At 37.9% G+C, this 10378-nt stretch overlaps 1 protein-coding gene across 1 annotated transcript in view; it reads right to left on the minus strand.

The window, feature by feature from the left end:
* Positions 1 to 734: 734 nt before the first annotated feature.
* LOC110805480 (pentatricopeptide repeat-containing protein At1g71490) overlaps positions 735 to 10378 on the minus strand; it is a 27857-nt gene continuing 18213 nt past the window's right edge. Inside the window, exons 6-9 of the mRNA XM_056827975.1 lie at positions 3162 to 3225; positions 2074 to 2889; positions 1125 to 1899; positions 735 to 1026 (exon numbers count right to left, since the gene is read on the minus strand). The gene's annotated coding sequence lies outside the window, so the exon portion shown is untranslated. The remainder of the gene's footprint in view (positions 1027 to 1124; positions 1900 to 2073; positions 2890 to 3161; positions 3226 to 10378) is intronic.

Genomic DNA, 10378 nt, shown 5'->3' on the forward strand with positions numbered 1-10378 from the left:
TATAAATGAGCATGACTGGTTTATAACCTTCTTGCATACAGGAGACTGTCAGGATGTGCAAAAAATTCAACTTGATTTAGTCACTGAGGTTGGGATATCTGATGTATACAGACTTGCATAGTCGTGTCCCGTCTGTGCTATTAACTTAATTGATAATTATAATATTAATATTTTTCACTCTACTTAAATGTTTGTAATAAAGATTCTGGAGTTTTGAATTGTTGTATTCTATTGAAGTGTTTGTGTGTTTGCTGATTGAAGGTTGCATTTGAAGGAAATAAAGCCCTTGGTCCAAGTTTGCATTTAATGCTAAGTCTAATAAATGCGGATCAGTATTAATTAAAAAGTTAATTATTCATTGAGATCAAGTGATCTGAGTGCCTAACTAGAGGGCGCTTCAGTTCAAGTGGAATTAATCATATTAATGTCACATCTTACTCTTGACTGAACCCTAGGGTCTCTCAAATAGTACGTGAATGGATCAAGTATCTAGGTGAATATAATATTCAGTAAATACTCGATCTAACTATGGAGATTCAGAAATGATGGATGTTGGTTCTAGTGGGAGCTAAAACCATTAAAAAGCAAAGAATGAAAATATTTGCCGGAAATGAAGATATTACCGGAAACGGGATATGGTTCATAACGGAAATAAAAATATTATCGAATTCGAAGATATTACCGAAACCGGAAATATGGTTTGTTTCAAAAATATTAACAGAAATAGAAATATTTTCCGAATCGGAAATATTGCCGGAAACGGAAATATTATCGAAATCGGAAATATTGTCGAAATCAGAAAAATTATCAAAATTTGAAATATTGTCGAAATCGGATATAAGTTATGGGATTGGAAAACGAATGAGAAGAACGACGAGCGACAGGCCAACAAGAGGGCCAGCCCATCGCTCGACGAGCAAGCCCATGAGGCACCACAAGCCAGCGCGAGTCACAAAGCCCATCACCAACAAGGCTCTTTCTTGTAGGCTCTTTCCCATTCAGCTCTTTGCTTGTAGGCTCGTTTGCCTGAGGTATGAATTCCAAATAACCATATACATATTAGTGAACATACATGCATGATATAATATTTATACTTCAAATTATCATGCACAATGATATGTTACCTCATCAATAAGCGAAACCAAATGCTTTGGCCACTGAGTGAAAGTACCATGAGCTTGTCCAAGTTTCTTTATACATTGAGAAGGCTCACTGAGTGAAACCAAAAGCTTTGGGCACTGACTGAAGCTTGTTAATACGCGGGCTCAAATTCATCAACGCTCACCTTCACGTTATCGGGATTGAGGTTCTTATGGTGATCACGAGTCAACTCCGGATGTATGGTCCTAAATGCAACAAAGACTTTCTCGGAGTTCATGAACAAGAATAGCCGGCACGGGACATGTTCCTTATTATTTATTTGAATAGCACAAATATTATGTAACATGTTAGAAAAGTTCAATAAAATTAACTAAAAAACAAATTGTTTGAAAGACACAAATCATCATGTACTTGAATGTTTGCAAATGGATCAAAACCCCCAGCTTGACAACTACTAGGATCATCCTCCATCCTCATATGACTTGGTAGTTAGATACCTAGTTTTTTAGCAAATGTGATAAATTTCTCCTTAACCATGGCATCCATCTTGGAGTTCATCTCTTGTATTGTCTCGTCTCTAACCCTTTGGGTTACTCTTGCTTCCATTTCCTCCATCTCTTCATCTTCAAACCATCGAGAACTACACCGCTCTCTAGTCCTGCACAAAGATTGGATGCATACTCCACTTCCAAATGTAATTGGTCTCCTATTGTGAGTCTTACCAAGTGCACGAAATAAAAAATCATCAAACCGATTAGGAACAAATATCCCTTCATATTTTTTCTTCTTCCATTCAACCTACATGAAATCAAATAGTGTTGAGGAAAATTTAACACTTCTATATAGATTTCATGAAAATTTCAGAACATAAATGAAATTGCACAAAACAGAACTGATTTTGCACAGAACATACTGTACAAAATTGAACTGCACTGAACTGCAAAGAAGTGATCTGCACAGAACAGAACTGACCTGATCTGAAAATAACAGATCTGTATAGAACAGAACTGATCGGCACAGAAGTGATCTGAACAAAATAGCAACCGATCTACACAGAAAGATCGGTACAGAACAAAAATGGCATGATCTGCACAAAACTGATCTGAACAGAACAACAACCGATCTGCACATCTAAACAGAACATAATTGATCTGCACATAACTGATCTAAACAGAACAACAACCGATCTGCACATACATAACATAGTGCACAAAACTGAACTGATCTACACAGAACAAACTACACAGAACTGAACTGATCGAACTGAACTGACTGCACAAAATAAAACTGAACTGAACAACAAACGATCTGCACATAACCGAATTGATCTGTACATAACTGCTCTGAACATAACATAACTTTATCCACTCCCGCTCCCCCAAATAGTCTGAATTTTCCCCCACAACGATAAGGGGCTAAAAGATCTACCAATTTAATTCCTACACAGAACTGATCTGCACAGAACATACTGCACAAAACTGAAATGATCGAGTTTAGTCAAGCTAGAACTGCAACTAAAAAAAAGAATGATTTAGCCATGACTTACAATAGATTCCTTGACCTTTTGTGTTTCCTCATTCGGTAAGTAAGGATTTCCTTTCTCATCTTCTACTAATCTTGAAAGAAGCCATGCATATGTTCTATCCGGCAAACTCAAAACAACCGTAGACCTAGAGGAACCAGTGGATGCCGAAGAGACCGAGGGAACATAAATTTTCTACGTCATTCACCCGTGTGATGAGGATATTTGTTGAAAGATTGGCTCTTTCTTGCTTTCTTGCTTATTTCCTAATTTTAGGGGAAAAGAGAAATTATTGCAACCAAAAAAGGACTTTAATTTAATCAAAACTTTAATGGAGAATGATTTTTATACCACATATATTATTATGAGGTACGTATCTTCACAAATTCCTTCCACATATCTTCAGTTATGAAATCTGAACATGTGTTGACTACACAAAACAGAACAGACTACACAAAACAGAACAGACTGCACAGAACAGAACGGACTGCACAAAACGGAACTAAACAGCAACATTTTCAGGAGCATAGATTCTCACCAAGATTTTCTCAAGCATGTCTTTGGATGAAAGAGGTAGCAGAGGTGAACCAGCAGCTTCTGACCTGAATACACAAGAAGAAGAGACTCAGTCAATCACAGTCAGTGAACGGACTGCACAGAATCAGAACAACGCACTGCAACACACTAGCAGTTTACGGACAATTCAGAATCACAGCAGCAAAGGTAATATATGAGAAAGGTGTTGATTGATTGAATCTTAAGGGAAATGAGTTACAAAATGCATACACAGTTGATATTTTCCTTGGAACTCCATCAAGATTTTCGTTTATTAAAACTCAAATACCAAAACAAATTACAAATTTGAGTTCTTGGAAAGGTCTTACCTTCTAGGAAGGGCCTCCCTACCAAAACTTACAAGTACGTCACCCTATCACTGAACCAAAATACTCAAAACAAACAATCTATCTCACTCTTTCTCTTTTGCAACATAAAATCCTTCACCATGAACTCGACGCTTAAACTCATGTGATCATCAATTGTTTGAGGGATATGCCGTGAGGAAGGTGGAGTCTCATGAAACTGCTCATCATATTCTTCTTCATCATCTACATCGTCGATGCCAAGTATTCTTCTTTTGCCTTCAAGAACAACTAACCAATTACGGTCGGCATGGTTAACCATGTAAAAGATTTTTTTGCCTGTGATGCTAATATGAACTGATCTGCAAGATGCCCAACTCCACTAAAGTTTACAAGTGTCAGGTACCCATGTTCATCTTTTTTGACACCGCGACTAATATCAACCCACTTGCACCAGAATAGAGGATTCTTAAAATCCTTATATTCCAACTCTAATATTTCTTCAATGACTTCGTAGTAAGATTTCTTCTTATCTACAAGTGTTCTATCTTTCGCACTAGCATATTTCATTGACAAACCTATAACCATATATAACACCACTGTTTTGCATCGTTGTTTTTCCATCTTGTCGCTCCATGTAAAAAGAATAGCCATTGATTTTCGTACCCCTCATAAGAGATTACTTGACATTTAGGACCATATGCCAACCATCTCAACGTGTCAGATACATCATTAGGCGTGTCCGACAATTGAGACATCACTCGACTCTTGAACCATGTGAGGAGCGAACGACTATGCTCTTTTATCAGTTGAGGGCCATTCTTTGAAGCATATTGATCTTTAAGAAAGTACACACGGTCAGTCACATATGGTGGAACATCACTAAGATTTTGAAGCACGAAAAGCTCAGCCTTACTTTTCATTTCATAGCCGATTGATATCCTTTTCCTACCGATTGTACCATGACCCCCAAGCCTCCCTTCATTGAGAGACTTTGGTAATCCAACTTCTTGCAAATGTGCTAAATATTAAGAAATCCAGCAACTTCCTCATCAACGTTAGTTGGACAATACTAGCTTCAGGTTTGGCCGGATTCATCACTATATCCTTTAAGGTACCCATTTCTCGTTCAAAGGGATACATGTACCTCATACAAACTGGCCCACAAAGTTTAATTTCACGCACAAGAGGAATAACCAAATGAGGCATCACGCCAAAGAATGATGGAGGAAAATACTTTTCAAACCGACACATGGTCTCAAGTGCATCGGCCTACAAATCATCCAGTATTGTTGGATTGATCACCTTGCTACAAATAGTGTTGAAAAAGAAACACAATCTTGTAATGGTATTCCTCACTTATGGAGGCAATATTCCTCGAATTGGAATTGGAAGCAATTGTTTCTTCAACACTTGACAATCATGAGATTTCATTCCAACTAACTTCATGTCAGACATGGACACAAGTCTATGAAAATTTGAAGAGTATCCAGTAGGGACCTTTAAGCCATGCACAGACTCACAAAAGCTAACTTTCTCATTTTTAGGCAAGGTGAAGCAAGACGGAGGAAGGAACCAACGTTTTCCCCGTTCTTGAGGTGCCAACTCGGAGCGACCCATTAAAGCCATATCTTGTCTAACTTTAGGACCATCCTTCATTTTCTCTTGCATATTCAACAATGTCCCACAATGGCATCACAAACATTTTTCTCAATATGCATTACATCCAAACAATGCCTAACTTCCAAATCTCTCCAATACGGGTGATCCTAAAACTTAGACCTCTTCTTGTAACCACCACTTGTCTGACCTTTATAAGGCTTACCAAACTCCTTCTCAATGTCTTTAACCCGTTCATAAACCTCACTTGCATATATAAGGGGGCAAGAGCTTCTCTCGTCTCCACGTTAAAAGCTTCATTCTCTTTTCGAAAAGGGTGATCTTCAGGAAGATACATCCGGTAATCCATGTACACATCTTTCCCATAAAATTTTAGGCGCCTCAAAACCAAATCATCTTGAAAAATTTAACATGCCTTCTTTCCCTTTAGAGTATACCCTGAAATTTTCCATAACGGGAAGTCATTTATCGTACAAAACATCATGGAACGTAAAGTGAAATTGGTTTTGGTGTATGCATCAAACATCAACACCCCTTCATTCCACAACAATTTCAAATAATCAATGAATGGCTCTAGATACACATCTATGTCATTTTCGGGTTGTGTAGGCCCATAGATTAAGAGCCACAACAAGATGTATTTACGCTTCGCATAACCAAGGAGGGTGTATATGGTGGGAAGAACCGTCCAAGTTCTATATTGGGTACTACGTGTCCCAAATGGGTTCATTCCATCCGTGCAAAGACCAAGCGTAAGATTCCGAACTCTTCACTATAGACCTTGTACTTTCGATCAATGTTCCTCCATTTTGGAGAATCGGCAAGATACCTCATTGATTCATCTTTCTCTCCCTTCAGCATGCCACCTCAACAATTTTGCAGCTTTCTCTTCTGAAAAAAAGAGCTTAAATTTTGGTATAATTGGAATATAACAAAGCACCTTAGCCGGAGAATGTTTCTTCTTAATTGATATTGCGTCATTCTCCACAGTCTTGTAACGGGACAATCCGCATCTTGGACACTCATGCAGATTTGCGTACTACTTTTGATATAACACCCAATCATTTGGTCATGCGTGTATCTTCTCATAATCCATACCCAAAGGACACATAAGTTTTTGGGCCTCATAATTGGACTTTGGAAGTTTGTTTCCTTTGGGGAGAATTTCTGGTGTGGCCTCAAAAAATTGTGTAAAACTTTTGTTGGTCCAACCGTTTTCCGCCTTTAAGTTAAAATATTTGATGACGGCACTGAGAACACTATTTTTGTAGAACCAGGATACAACGGTATCTCAGAAGCTCTGATTATACTATCATACATATGGGTATGCCCATAGAAATGATCTTCCACATCATGCATCATCTCATCTATCCTACCTTTCTCTTCTTCTTCCTCACTTTCAACACCAATGTCAACGTTAACATTCTCAATTTAATTTTCATCACCATTATCACAATGATTATGCTGACTCGAGCTCGGCATACTAGAGCTTGTCGCATGATCTATGCTCTCACCATGCCATGTCCACGTCGTGTAGTTACCCTTAAAACCGCGACGAACTAAGTAATCAACAATATCATCAATATCGCGATACCCCCTTGAATTATTGCAATCACAATAAGGACACAAAATAATACTTGATTCGCGTTCTAGTTGATGTTTCAAGACAACCTTACTGAACTCTTGAATCCCTTGTAAGAACCTTGTAAAAATTCGTTTAGCATACATTCAACTTTGATCCATTTTCAACCACTAAAGATAAAACAATAAGACAAGATTTTATCAAACAAGTCATTCAGACATTCACAATCAATCAAACATATGAAATACTCTTAGTTAATATAGTTGGCAAAAAAAATATGAAAAGCATTTTACAACCTACACACTGGAAAGCTTATTAGTTGAATAACACCCTTGTAAAAAGTTATTCTGGTTTATGTGCTACTGTAAAGACATTAAGCTTACTATTAATTCTTATAAAATTTTAGGGCTTCATTACAAGACAATAAACACATAACAGAAGCACCACAAAATTAAAACCGATGACATGATCTTGTAAATTGAGGAATTTAGGAGGTTATCATAAAGTAGAAACAAGCCTAGTTTTTCTAAGATGTAGCAACCATAATATTGGCCTTAGGGCGAAAACATAGACTCAAAACAGAGTCCCTTGGAGGACTCACCACCTGCACATAATTAAACAATCATAAAACCCATAAACAATCATTTTATTAAGCTCCTTCTCCTTAAGATTAAGATTAAGATTAAGAAATACAAGGGAACATCCCAGCTTTGTAATTGCATCTAATGAATAACATTATCAGGATTTATACAGAAAATTAAAGGAGAAAATTAAACCATGATTTTCAATGGGTTTTTGCAACATCAACTAAACCAAAGCACATATTAAGCACAAAATCGAAAATTAATTAGTGACCTAATATCACCCCCTAATTGTTCCAATTTCTCGAAAATTAGTGACCTAATTTGCGTAATTCCTCACCAAATCCCCAATCCAGCAAAAGAAAACCTAAATATTTCAAATTAAACAAAAAGTAACCACAAAATTCGATAAAATTGTACCTGATTGAAGTAAGGGAATCAATTGAAGAATTAGGGAGAACGAAAAAGGGAAGCCAAAGACCGAAATTTAGTAGGTATTCTCCAACGGAGGCGGCGGCGGCCTACGGTTCGCCGGGTGTTGTGCCTGGTGTAGGGTGAAGAAGATGGAGGATGAGGGTGAAGGTGAAGGTAGCTGCACCTGGTGTTCTTCGATAAATTAGGTTTTAGTGCCTGGTGAATGTGTTTGCGCGGGGTGGGGGGGGGGGGGGAATAAATTTTCAGAAACTCTTGCGTCACAGTTTTTTAAAACAGTGACGCAATTGACTTTCTCATGCTAGAAGAATCATTTGCGTCGCTGATTTATAAAACTGCGACGCAAATTACAATACATTTGCGTCGCAATTTTATAAATCAGCTGCACAAATGACTTGTGATCACTTTGTTCCCAAGACAAACAATCATTTACGTCACACCAAACTAAAACTGCGACGCAAATAACAAGCTTTCATGATAAAATTTGTCACGTGTTTAAATGTGCGACGCGAATATGGCGATGAAAATGAAACTTTTCCCTAGTGCATGTGAGAAGAGCTAAATTTGCACGTTTCACTCAAGTGTGTCTTTGTTTGTGCTTTTTTTCAACTATTTTTGGCAATACGAACTGTTGCGCCTTTATTCACAGTACCCAACAATACATGTTGGTTATAAAAGTTGGATGATTTAGTGACTGTTCTTCTACATGTCTGAATTTCTGGGTTTATCTGTCTAATTATGCTTATTTTTTCCATGGCAGTTGTACAATACTGTTTATTTGAGGCAAGGGAAAAAAAACATTACAACCCTAAAGTTAATGCGTATAGCTTTGCAATATGGTCTTGTGGGAGCTGATACACAACAAGCCGCCGTTTGAAGGCATGTCAAACTTGCAGGCAGACTGACTTTTAATATGATTCCGGGCAGCAACCTTTTTTTTTTTGCTTTTTTTTATAGGTGTCAAGAGAACTAGTAGATGGAATACATTGTTGTAGACATTTCAAGCTTTTGTATTGTAAGATTTATAAAGGTATTATCTTTATTTATTAAGCCTTATAGATTTAGGTGGTTCTATCTAATAATGAATAGTAAAATGGAACCTAATATTTTGAACAAAATCCAAAGTCATTTGCATCTCTCTTTAGCTATTATGCGTTTCCAATGACAGTTTTATTTTTTTGAAAAATTGTCATTTACGTCGCACTTTTACAAAGACATTTTTATTTTTTTGAAAAATTGTCATTTGCGTCGCCCTTTTACAAAAGAGTGGCGCAAATGACAAAAGTCATTTGCGTCTTTGTCATTTTCATCGCTTCCAGTTGCATCGCACCAAAGTGCGGCGCAAATGCACGTAAAAGTGCGACGCAAATGAGCAATTTTCTACTAGTGGAACAATGAGGAGACTCGGTGGTCACCTACAATAGAAAACTACGCCTATTATGCAAGAGCTTGCATCGTATTTAACCCCGCCATGCTCTTGTGTTTGTTCTCGTGGCTCGAAGGTTGCTTTCGCTAAAGAAAGAGAAGATATGCAGGTGCATCAATTTTTGTTTGGGCTCGATTCGGCCATTTATGGTAATGTTCAACGAATATACTAATGCAGGATCCCTTCCCATCATTGAGTGTAGTTTTATCAAAAGCACAAAAACAAGAGAGAAACCACAGGGTTACTCGTGCTTTGGATCGGAAACCAGAGGTTGTTGGATTTGCATCCCAAGGAGCGTCCTGGGGTCGTTCTTCTATATATGGTTGCAAAGGGGTCCGACAAGCCTTGTGTCAATACCACTTTCTCACATTGTGGTAAATTTGGCAATGATTAGGAGAATTGCTTTGAATTGCTAGGATACCCGGATTGGTGGTATTCTGAAAATAGGACAACAACACGGGGAAGGGGCCGCAATAGTCATGGTGGTCGGGGTAACACTAGTCGTGGGCGTGGAAATGCAGTAGCCAATGTTGTTGGTCGCGGGTCAGGCAGTGTGGCACATCAGTCTATTAGCGAGGGAGACCTTATGCCTTCAGTTTCGGATGAGCAATGGAACAAATTTATTTCGGCTTTTAATTCCAACAATGTCAATTCTTCAACTACTAAGCTCGAGAGTAAGACCCTTGCCACTAGGTGGCTCATCAACTCAGGTTGTTCGAATCACATGAGCCGCAGTTGGATTTTATTCAAACTCTTGACTGCTACTACTCCTTCTCAAGTAGATTTACCGAATGGTAAACAAGTAGTGGCAACGAAGGAAGGAAGTGTTATATTGAACGACACATTAATATTGAATGATGTGTTATATGTTTTCGAATTAAATTGCAATTTGATTTCTGTCTCACAATTACTTGCAAGTTCATCTTATGATGTCACATTTACTGATAAGCTTTGTGTAATACAAGACCGCAATTCGAGGACCATGATTTGAGCGGGTGAACAAAGTGACGGGGTCTACTGGTTCAAGCCGATGCAACAGATTCAAGCTCATCATACGACAGTGTTGGGACAACATGAGTTATGGCATCAACGACTTGGACACCCCTCTCGAAAAGTTGTGTCCCTTTTACCCATTTTTGCAAGCAGTGAGAATAAAGCTCGAAATTTGTAATAATTTTTGTGCTTGTGAAGTATTTTTACGTGTTCACCAAACTACAAGTGTTTTCCCTTTAAGTGATAATAAAGCTGACGATA

The sequence above is a fragment of the Spinacia oleracea genome, chromosome 5 (genome assembly GCF_020520425.1).
Source record: "Spinacia oleracea cultivar Varoflay chromosome 5, BTI_SOV_V1, whole genome shotgun sequence".
Taxonomy (NCBI): Eukaryota; Viridiplantae; Streptophyta; class Magnoliopsida; order Caryophyllales; family Amaranthaceae; genus Spinacia; species Spinacia oleracea.